The 9,892-nt window shown below is 36.3% G+C and overlaps 1 long non-coding RNA gene across 1 annotated transcript; it reads left to right on the top strand.

Moving 5' to 3' along the window:
* The first annotated feature begins 1,594 nt into the window (after positions 1-1,594).
* On the top strand, positions 1,595-4,184 carry LOC136302341 (uncharacterized). Its single transcript, XR_010724043.1, has 3 exons — positions 1,595-1,746; positions 3,153-3,315; positions 3,889-4,184. It is a non-coding gene; the product is annotated as an uncharacterized lncRNA (long non-coding RNA).
* The last annotated feature ends 5,708 nt before the right edge of the window (positions 4,185-9,892 follow it).

The following is a 9,892-nucleotide window of genomic DNA, read 5'->3' as shown; positions in this document are numbered from 1 at the left end:
CATCATGCTTCTGGATGGTGACGTTATTCTTGGAAGCCTGTGATCTCAGTCCCAGAAGAATAAATACTAAAGACCAGTGTTTGAAATTTTCAAGATACTTTCTCTGAGAAAATGTAAAACTGTACATTTTGAGTATTATATATGGGAGAAAGCTGTCATTCTGAAATTCACTTTGATTGCTCACTCACCATGATTTTAATTGACTTTCTGTAGATCAGAAATAGCACTGGGCTGCAGACATCAAATTAGAGTGGTCCCAGACTGCACTACATGCAGTTTGCTGGGTCAAACCGAAAAACTTCATTAGTAGTATAACATGTCAAAATTAGTCACTTAAGAGTGTAAACAGCCCCAGAAACAGGAATGAGCAGGCCTCCAGCCATCTGCTTTGTGTGTTATTCCTGCTTTTTCACCGTAGGCACTGATTTTTGTTCACTCAGCCAGATGATTGTCGCCTCAGATTCAGCTGAGTGTCCCGAAGTAGCAGAGAGCTGGAGATGTCAACAGATTGCGATGCCTTCCGGTAGGGGCACAATGCTCTGGGCTCAGCAGGGAGGACCAACATCAACAGCTGGTACATCCCAGGACCTCTTTTCCATCTTCTCCTCTCATTTTTTTCCTACAGATGTGAGAAGCAAACAATCTTGTCATTATTATCAAAGGCACCCTGGAGTAACCCTACACTCCTTTTTAACTCGAGCCAGCGACAAACCTCCCTCCCCTATCCTGCCTCCCCCTCTCTTCTTCTCACCTCTCTTCTCTATAATACTGACATTCTTAATTTTTACATTATTTTCATGAGAGTTTTTACTTTCTATCTACTATAATTTTGTTTGCTGCCTGTTCTGCAGCAGCTGGTTTTTGTGTACCTGATTACTCAATTTATAAAACCAGATTTATTTGGTCAAATTCAATTGAGATATATTTGTAAAGCCCTATGAAATAACAGAGAGATCTTGAGTATAAGTAATTACCTTCTTTAATTTTTTCTTGGCACCAAAAATATGGAAACTGTACACCAATCTTGCAACCAGAAAACAAATCCTAAAATGCATGATCAAATGAAAACATTAGCAAGCCTCTGAGCAGCATTAGCAGCATCAATTTTGAGTTCATATAAAAGAGTCAGTAGGGATTAGGCAATTGCTGTGCAAAGAATAAACCAATGATTTATTCAAAAATAGTGTTTAGCTGATAGCCATTTAATTAAACTGTTTGCTTTAGAGTTTTTGATTTTTAATGGATTTTCAGGAGAGGTTAAAGGGAGGAGTTGAAGGATAAGATTTAATACAGATATAGAAATCTTTAATTTCTTGGCTAAATGCATAGTACATGGATATGTCATCATTTCCATCAATAGAGTGAAGAACAAAATACATGAATATAGCAATAGCTTGTGAAAAAATTGTCCTAATTTTACATGAAAAGTAAGTATTTGTTTCACAGGATATTCTAGGTTGAAACAGCCCGCAAAAGCCATTGAGGTCACCTCTCACATGAATAGCCTGTACAGGGGCCAAACACATGGCCTTGGTATTATTAGCATTGTGCTCTGGGCTAATCTCAGGTATTTGATAGTGTCTCTACTGTATAACCAAGCTTCAGAAAGGTTCAAGGACCAAAGTGAAAGGAAACATCTTCTATCAGACATGCAAAATTCACTTTTGGAGTTAATGAGCTTCTCCAATGATCTGCGTGGAGAAATAACCAGGGCTCTGAGAAATGCCCTAGTGAAATCAATTGCTGGTAAGAAAAATGGGAAATATTAGATGGTATGCATTTTCACATCAGATGAAAAATATTTCAATATATCTACTAATCCACTAATTAATGGGAGTGGAGGGGAAATATTTCCTAAGTTTGAGCAGGGGGTTGGCTATTTTGGTGAAGTTTTGCTACCCTTCTATCTTTTGGCACTATCTATTCTAGTGAAGAAAGAATATTAAGTTTACAGCGCCCTGATATGACACTAGATCTATTTTATTCTGGGTGGATTTCTAAACTCTAACAGTGTGCCCAGTTACTTGGGCAAAAATTAGGTACATTAAAAAGAGGAAAGGCATGCCTTAAGAACTGTAAGTCAGGAAATCTTTATTCCTTGCTGTAAATCCCAACTATGATAATGATGTAGTGTCTCTGTCATTAGCAGAGAACCTGATTATGTGGCAAGCTTTGGGTGACATCTGTTTGCCCTTTCCCTTTAACAATTTTATGGAAGGAAAAGACGCAGTGAAGTCCTTCTGCCCCCTGAGAGTCCTGATCCTGGGGTCAGGTTGAGAGGACTCCTAACCTAAATCAATTGGGTTAACCATAAATGTCACAAACATTTTAATTAAACCACAACAATGATATGATGAGCGTTTTGTATAAAATAGTTTGTCCTGCTCTCACGGCCTCAATACTCCTGCTAAAGCTCAGCTCACTGTGCACACAGGAATGAAAGATTCATGAGCTGGAAAGACAGCAATAGGAGAGAAACACGACTCTATATTAGGGGCAATACACTAGGTAAGGCAGCAGGGCATCTGAATGACTGGTGTCGGTCTATACCTATATCTTCACATATGAGGAGCTCATATTGCCCCTCACCTTTTGTACGCTGATCTTCCACTTAGAAGCTACCTTTGGACTTGTCTAAACTCATCCTTGCAGTGGATGCACTACAGCAAGAATGTTCTAAACCAGGAAGTTACACAATACTTCTATTTCTCCCTGCTATACATTTATTAGCCTATCATAATATTTGATTTAATAGTATCATTACATATGGTTGTATCACAGTATTTTTTTGATATCATGAAAAATTCAGATGTCAATGTTCATTCATATACTCTTATTTAGTGATTAGGCATTTCAAGATATACATAAGAGAAGAGCTTTTAGTTCCTAACATTTCTGTTCCTAATTCTATAATGAACTTGCCTGGCTAGGATTAGCACAATTTTTAATATTTAAGTAATCCTGGGAAAAATGTCAGTTGGCCGACCTGGTCTGAAAATGTTTGTATATCACAGCAGCAAATATTTAAATCATGGTTGCATTGCTCTTAGAATGAAATAGACTGGAAACTTCCTGCGTTATAATGTGTTGCTACTCAGGAAAAAACAAATCACCCTAACCATTGATTTAAACTAAAGGTTTTTTGTATTTAGAGGCATTTTAGATACCGTGATGGAAAGATCAAGTTATCCCTGTACAAAAATGTCAATGAGTCTTGTCAAGTATAACCACAACAGGTGCTGCATACTTGCTGTCCAGATATCATCTATCAAAGTTGTGTCTATCTTTGCTCCAGGGAACGCAGTAAGGAGTGAGGTGAGCTTTGACTAAGATAACGAGAAAATGATAATAGAAAACACACGTAAGTTCAACTGTGAATTTAGTATGGTCATATTTCAAAAAAAACTGGTAAGTACAATTTGTAGAGGGTGAGTAAACCAAAATCCTTGAGGTATTTTCATGAAAACACAGAAGTCTATGAGTCTTCAATAACGTGGTGTGGTGTTCATTCACATAAGCATAAATTAAAGAGACTCTCGTATTATTGTTATTCATTTGTATTGATTTTTTTTTTCCTACTTGGAAATTTAACAAGGTAGTACTTTAAAGTGGTCATTGGGTGGTATGGAAAGTAATATGATAGATCTTTCAGTTTGGACATATGAAAAACACAAGAAAGTGTAGTTCATTGTGAAAAACAGATGCTTTACAGAAGAAAATCTTCCTTTTATTTATATAAAATTATATATCATAAGTGCTAGTTATAAAATATTGTTAATAAAATATTACCCTATTTTATATATTTAAATGAATATTGTTTACATTTTGTCTACTTTTTTCTTCTTTTACCCAATGTCATGTGCCCTCTTCTTTGTATTTCCTGCCTAGACAGCAGGAATGGTACAGATCTCCTGACAACAAATATGCAGCAGCACCAGGTACAAGAAGATTTGTGCAGCCTTCACTGAAAAAAATAATGCAGCAAATATAGAAGACTGGATCAGAATGAATTGCTGAAATCAAGTAGAAGCATGTTTTTCTCCAAAACAAACATCTCATGTGACAGCTCTATTCTAAAAAAGCAAAAAGTAGGAGTTTCATGTAGTGTGATGCAAATCACAGTTCTGTTTAAGGAAGACTTTAGAGTAGTAAATTATGATCTTGTTTAAAATGTGATTTAATGATCTGTAGTATTTTAGAGGCTTAGATTAAAGCTTTCTTCCTTCTTGAAAATGTTAAGTTTGGTTTATTTTTTCTTTGAATAGCTCTTAATTTTAATGTGGCACTGTGACAGTGCATGTAGCTAGGAATTAAGCTTAACCCTTTGAAGAGAGGAGCCAGATCCTTCAAATTTATGTGGATTATCTAAAAAAAAAAAACCCACAGAAATGTGCAGAAACCAATGCACTTAGTGAAAGGTGAAGTAGCCCATAGCAACTGATCCAGTGTTATCCAGGAAGTACATAGCCATTGATTTTGGCTCGCACAGGAAGCACTGAATTTATTTGAATAGAATGCTATTCTTGTGAGGGAAGCCTGGTACTGTAAGCCCAACGAGTCTCTTTTTATACCATCTACTTCTGTTAGAAATTATTAGCTACTGTGACTTGCTCCAAACAAAAAGTGCTATAAAATGCCAGTGCTAGGTAAAGGAGAGTTGTGTGGACAAGCTGTCCCACTCCTTCTCTCTCACCTTGGTTAGAGTGAGAAGGCAGGACCTGGATTGCCCGCAGGCACCTCCTAATCCATCACATCACTCCACTTCCAACGTCTCTCTGCACTGCACCTTCTCAAGTTGCCATTCTTTTTTCCCCTCAGGGAATAGCCCTTGCTTTCACTCAGGGTCAAAAGTGCCTTCTGGGACCTTTGTCAATATTAATGTCATGTATTAATATGGCAATTGCAACCAAAGGTCAGTGGAGAAATCAGAAACCTGCTCAACTTTTCTGCTGTTCTGTGTTTACAAGCTAGAATTTCTTCATAGATGTCCATTCATCCCACAGCTTCTGCAAAATGAAAAGTCTCCTGCAGACAGAACTTTAAAAAATACATTAGAAAAATGCTTTTTTTTTTTTTTTTTTTAAGGAATGTAAGCAAGAAGGCTGATAATTTTTATTTTGTTCCTTTGTAGGTTTTGTAGAACATAGCCTATAATACAGTTTAAAAGCCTCAGTACTGTGCAAGTGATGAATTTCTTTTCTTCATTTTGCATTGATAAAAGTGGCCATAGTGAAACCAGTTGTAATGATATCTCAGGTAAGTGATCCAAGGGAAGTTTAAATCCCTTGCAAAAATACAATATATTAAAAATCTTTGGGTTTTTTTCAAGTCAAAATATGTAATTCTTTTTTGTTTTGGGGACATGGTTTCCTTTAGATGAAGAATTGACCATTTCTAGCTCTTCCATCAAGTTCTCTGCTTTCTCTTAGTCAGAAAACAATTTATAGCTTTAGAAAGGTAGTCTTCAGTAACAGAGAGAACAGGAATGATAAGGGTTAATTAGGTTCAGTCCTCTCATTTCTCTTTCAGAATGGCACAAGCAAATGTCAGAAAGAGATACACAGAAGACTGTTCAGCCCGGCAGGCAAATCTTGCTTGGCTACTCAGCTTTGCATTTTATTTTATTTTCTATAGGAAAGGATGGTTGTCCTCATATTTTGATCTTTGCTGATATGTAAAGATTTATAGTACTACCTTCAGGCTAATGCAGGGACCATTTTGACGGGCCTGGGAAAGCACATGAAAGTGCTACTTTCTGCCCATCTGACTTTTTCACCTCAAACAGTCTTCAGGTTGTTTCAACTTTTTATTTGCAGGAATTTCTTCAAAAAGGAAGAATAATTTAAAAAAATGACACAAGTGCCAGTAAATCAGTATGATAACAAATTTTTTTCTTCCTTTAGAACAGATTTTTCAAGGGAAGAGGTGCTCAGAGTAAATAACATAATGCTTGTAGAATTTTGATGGTATTAAGAAGTATTTGTGCCTGAGAAGCAGTACCATTTACAGCGGTACTTACAGAGTACTAAACAGCTTCTCTGCTCTTTTGCTTTTTAATCAGAATGTTATCCTGTCATTCTTTTCCTTTCCTCATTGTAAATCTTCACCACACCCTCATACTTTTCCTGTCCTGCCTCTTCTTTTCTTGCTTTAAAGCACCTTTCAAAATTTGCAAAAACAAGCCTTTGTTTACACTTTTGAAAGACATTAAACTTATTGAAATTTCATTATCTATTGTTTAACATTCAAGAAGCTAGGCTTTTAAATTTGTATGAGCAGCATATGGGTGGACCTTCTCTGGAAGTCTTGCTTTTTTGTTTTTTCTTTTTTTAATTCATTCTGTACACAACCAGTACTTAGAATTACTGCTTTGATCCTGAGCACTCTATGAACTCACTAAAAAATTAAATAACCACTTCTGTAAAACAATTGTAAATACTTCTAGTTGTAAAAAAAACCAACAAAAAAACCCACTTCATGCTTCATTTTTATGAGGAAGGAATATCACTGTGAAAATATTCAGTCTTGTAATCAATAAACATAACCTTTCAGTGTATTATTACAGACCTTCATTTGTCTTCAGGTTTTACTTGCAAATATTATTGGCTGCCTAGCATGAAGGTCATTTTATGGAAAGTACATGTATCAGATACGACAAAGGTAACATGCTACCAGAGTATCTGTGTTTCTAGAAAAATGTTATAATAAGCTACTACAGAGTAAAAAAAAATAATTCTGAACTGCATTAGCTTTTACAAATGTCAGTTTTATGAAGATAGTGACTGGAAAGGAAGTGTTATTCCTAGTTTTGCTCTATGTAGAAAAAATATTGTCAAATCTGATGTTTGGCATTTCACATAAAAAATTAAAGTTCATCTATGCCTTCAGCTTCTTAGCAGCAACACAAGCATCCCAAACAGAGGGGTTAGTCCTCGAATTTATCCATTCATCTCATTTTCATCCAAAATCAAGGATGATGTTTTCTGGAGAGAGGAGTTTAGTATTGTTTTCATGTTAGTTCCATGGTAGTTTGTTTTCAGCATGTCAGCATCTAGAAACTAAGCTGTTTTGCTGAAAATCTGAGCACAGTATCTCATCTCAATGCTGTCAGCTTAGTAGCAGAGAATGAAGAACTCTCTGTTCAGGCCAGATGCTTGCAACATCTCTAAAGGTTCTTTGATTAACTGAGGTGAAACCATTCTGTATAACAGGGTCAGCACACACAAACTTTCATTATTTTCTTCATTTACATCAATTAGAATTATGGAGGGCCTGGGGCTACTCCTGACTTCTAAAAACATGATCTAAAGGTGATGTTTAAATAGAGCACCAGAAAGACCACATCATATTTCATTAACAAATCAAACTTTTATTCCTTTCATCAATGACAGCAAGATTTATATTAGGTGCAATGCTAGAGCAAGTCATTAACATTTATCACTCAAGGTGGTCAAACTCTGAAGAACTAGAGCTTGGTGTATACCACAACAGCCAATCCAAAGATAGTGAATTTCATTTTTGCACAGACTGCATTCAAGAAAGAGTGAACATCAACCAATTTTGTGAATTCCAGTTTTCTTTTTATGACTGCTTACTTCAGTGGTGTGCAAACCACTGCTTTTCATTATGGCTCAACTGAAGAATGCCTTTGTAAGACTAAAAAAGAAAAATGAAATTGAGTTCAGGTCCTATACCTTGAAATCTAGATGAAAGGAGTAAATCTACCAGGCATGGAGGTGACATAGTATATCACATGTCAGAATTAGAGTGGTATTCCAGGAGAGAACCAAAAGAAACATGGTATTGATAATACTGTAATTTTCTACGGTCCAGTGTGTAACTGCAGACATCTCTCCCATGGATGTTGTGTTAAAGGTGAAATCAATGCCACATTTTCCTTTTTCAATGTAAGTTATTGCAAGTCACTATCAACTTGTGCAGCAAAGCAAAATTTGATTCACCAAGAGCTTTATCAGCATGTATAAGCTAATTTCTTGCAGCAAGATTATTTCTGCAAATATAGTGAATATTCATGCAAATTTAAAAAAATGTTATGTTTAAAAAAAATGGTAGAGAAATATGGTTTGTTAAATAACATTGGGTCCATGCAGGCAAGAACCTAAATATTTCCTCTTTTGTGTGGAAAGGTTTCTACTTCAAATTTTTTTTTCCTATTTCCTTTTCATGTCCCTGTAACACCCTCTAGACTCTAAGGCTAGCAACCTTATTCAACTGGTAGATAGAGACTGTTAGTAGAAACAGAACTGAGAAATATATATTTTCCATTATTTTACCTGAAGTAATTAGTAAAGGCAATGACTGATGTTATTAATACAGATGCCAGATAGACTGGAACAGTCTTACTCTGGCATCAGGAAAAGGGTACAAGCTCAGCCACCTGATGGCTGTGTCTGTAGTGGCCCAAGTAGGACACCAAAACATAAAGTTGGGATTGACCCAAACCATCAAGAGACACGTTGCCATCTGAGGTCTTTGGTGATCCTGCAGATTTAGAAAAGGGGAGGGAGGTCTCACAGAAGTCACATCATGTTTTGTCTTTCTCTTCCTGTTGTCTCTCCTTTTCAACATTTGTTGAAACCTTACATAGTATGACTAGAAAAAGTAGTTTTTGCAACATCTCTGTTTACCTGTCCTGTGCTTTAGAGATCTGGTCTGCTTGGATCTATAACAATCACATGTGAATATGTTTCTTGCACATTAATTCAAAGTGAGAGGTGCTCAGCTTTTCAGTGTGGTGATTATCTAACATTAACACTTTAAAGCAGAGTCTTGTCCACAACTCATGGAATAAGCTAATGTTCTATACTTAATCTCAAATTTTGGATTGTATCACATATAGGAATTGGATGTCTACACAAGGCTATAGGAGCCAACTTCAGGCCTAGAGAATGAAGCAAAAAGAAAGAAGGAATTTGGTTTTGGTACGGTAGAGACAACACAGTTATATTTAGTATGGTAGGAAATCTTATTTAATGAGATGAGAGAGAAGAGTTAGCTCACAAGTAAGAAGAAGAACTGGAAAGGTGAAGGGTGACAATCTCTTAGCTGTGGTTTTTATAGTGGTTGCTCAAGAATATTGGTGATGGGTGCTTACCAGAGAAGTCAGAAGCTATTAGAAGCCATCTCTTGTGTCTGTTACTGTAGATGGTTTTCCAACTAGTTTTGCACAAGATTCTGTTTGTCTTGGTACTGTTTACTATTTTCATATTGCCTAGTTCAACTCTATGGGACAACCTAAGAACTTGGGGATCTCCTGGGAACCTTATCTAATGTTTCACAGAACTGGGAGGAGAGAAACATACTTGGACTCAGAGGAAGTGTTTAACAGGAACTTACTCAAATATTGTCCATCAGATTTCTTATGATAATCACACTTGAGGCCATGCTGAATGCACAGCTCAGGACTCCAGCAAACTGAGTCATGTCTGAACAGTGTTCAGCAGCAGAAAAATGCACTGCTGTTCTGCCTGTGCTGTACTAAACATCTTCGAGATTGCTCTGATTAAAACTTAGTTCTAGGAGCTGTAATTAATAAGCTTTAAGAAAGGAGAAGCTATAAACTGCCTGGAAGCTCTGTGGCTGGTAAATCCCAAGTTCTCCTTTAAGTTTGAGGTGAAATGCATGTGGAAAATACACGTTTTAGTTGGTGGTTAATGCTGCATGTCATTGAGATGGGTAGGGTTTTCTTTCCACCTGTTGCCAAAAAAATGTTGACCTAAGAATGTAAATAATTTTTCCATACGATGAGTTGTGATATGAAAAATAGATAGATTAAAGAAATACAGGTAATACCATAAACCATAGCAGTTGGGTACTGAGGCAGTAATGATAATCACAGAATAAAGTTTTCTCAGTTCATTTACAAAAGTTC

Source organism: Chamaea fasciata, unplaced genomic scaffold, assembly GCF_029207755.1.
Source record: "Chamaea fasciata isolate MVZ Bird 193981 ecotype frontalis unplaced genomic scaffold, bChaFas1.0.hap1 SCAF_1, whole genome shotgun sequence".
NCBI lineage: Eukaryota > Metazoa > Chordata > Aves > Passeriformes > Sylviidae > Chamaea > Chamaea fasciata.
This window is presented reverse-complemented; position numbering and strand designations above follow the sequence as displayed.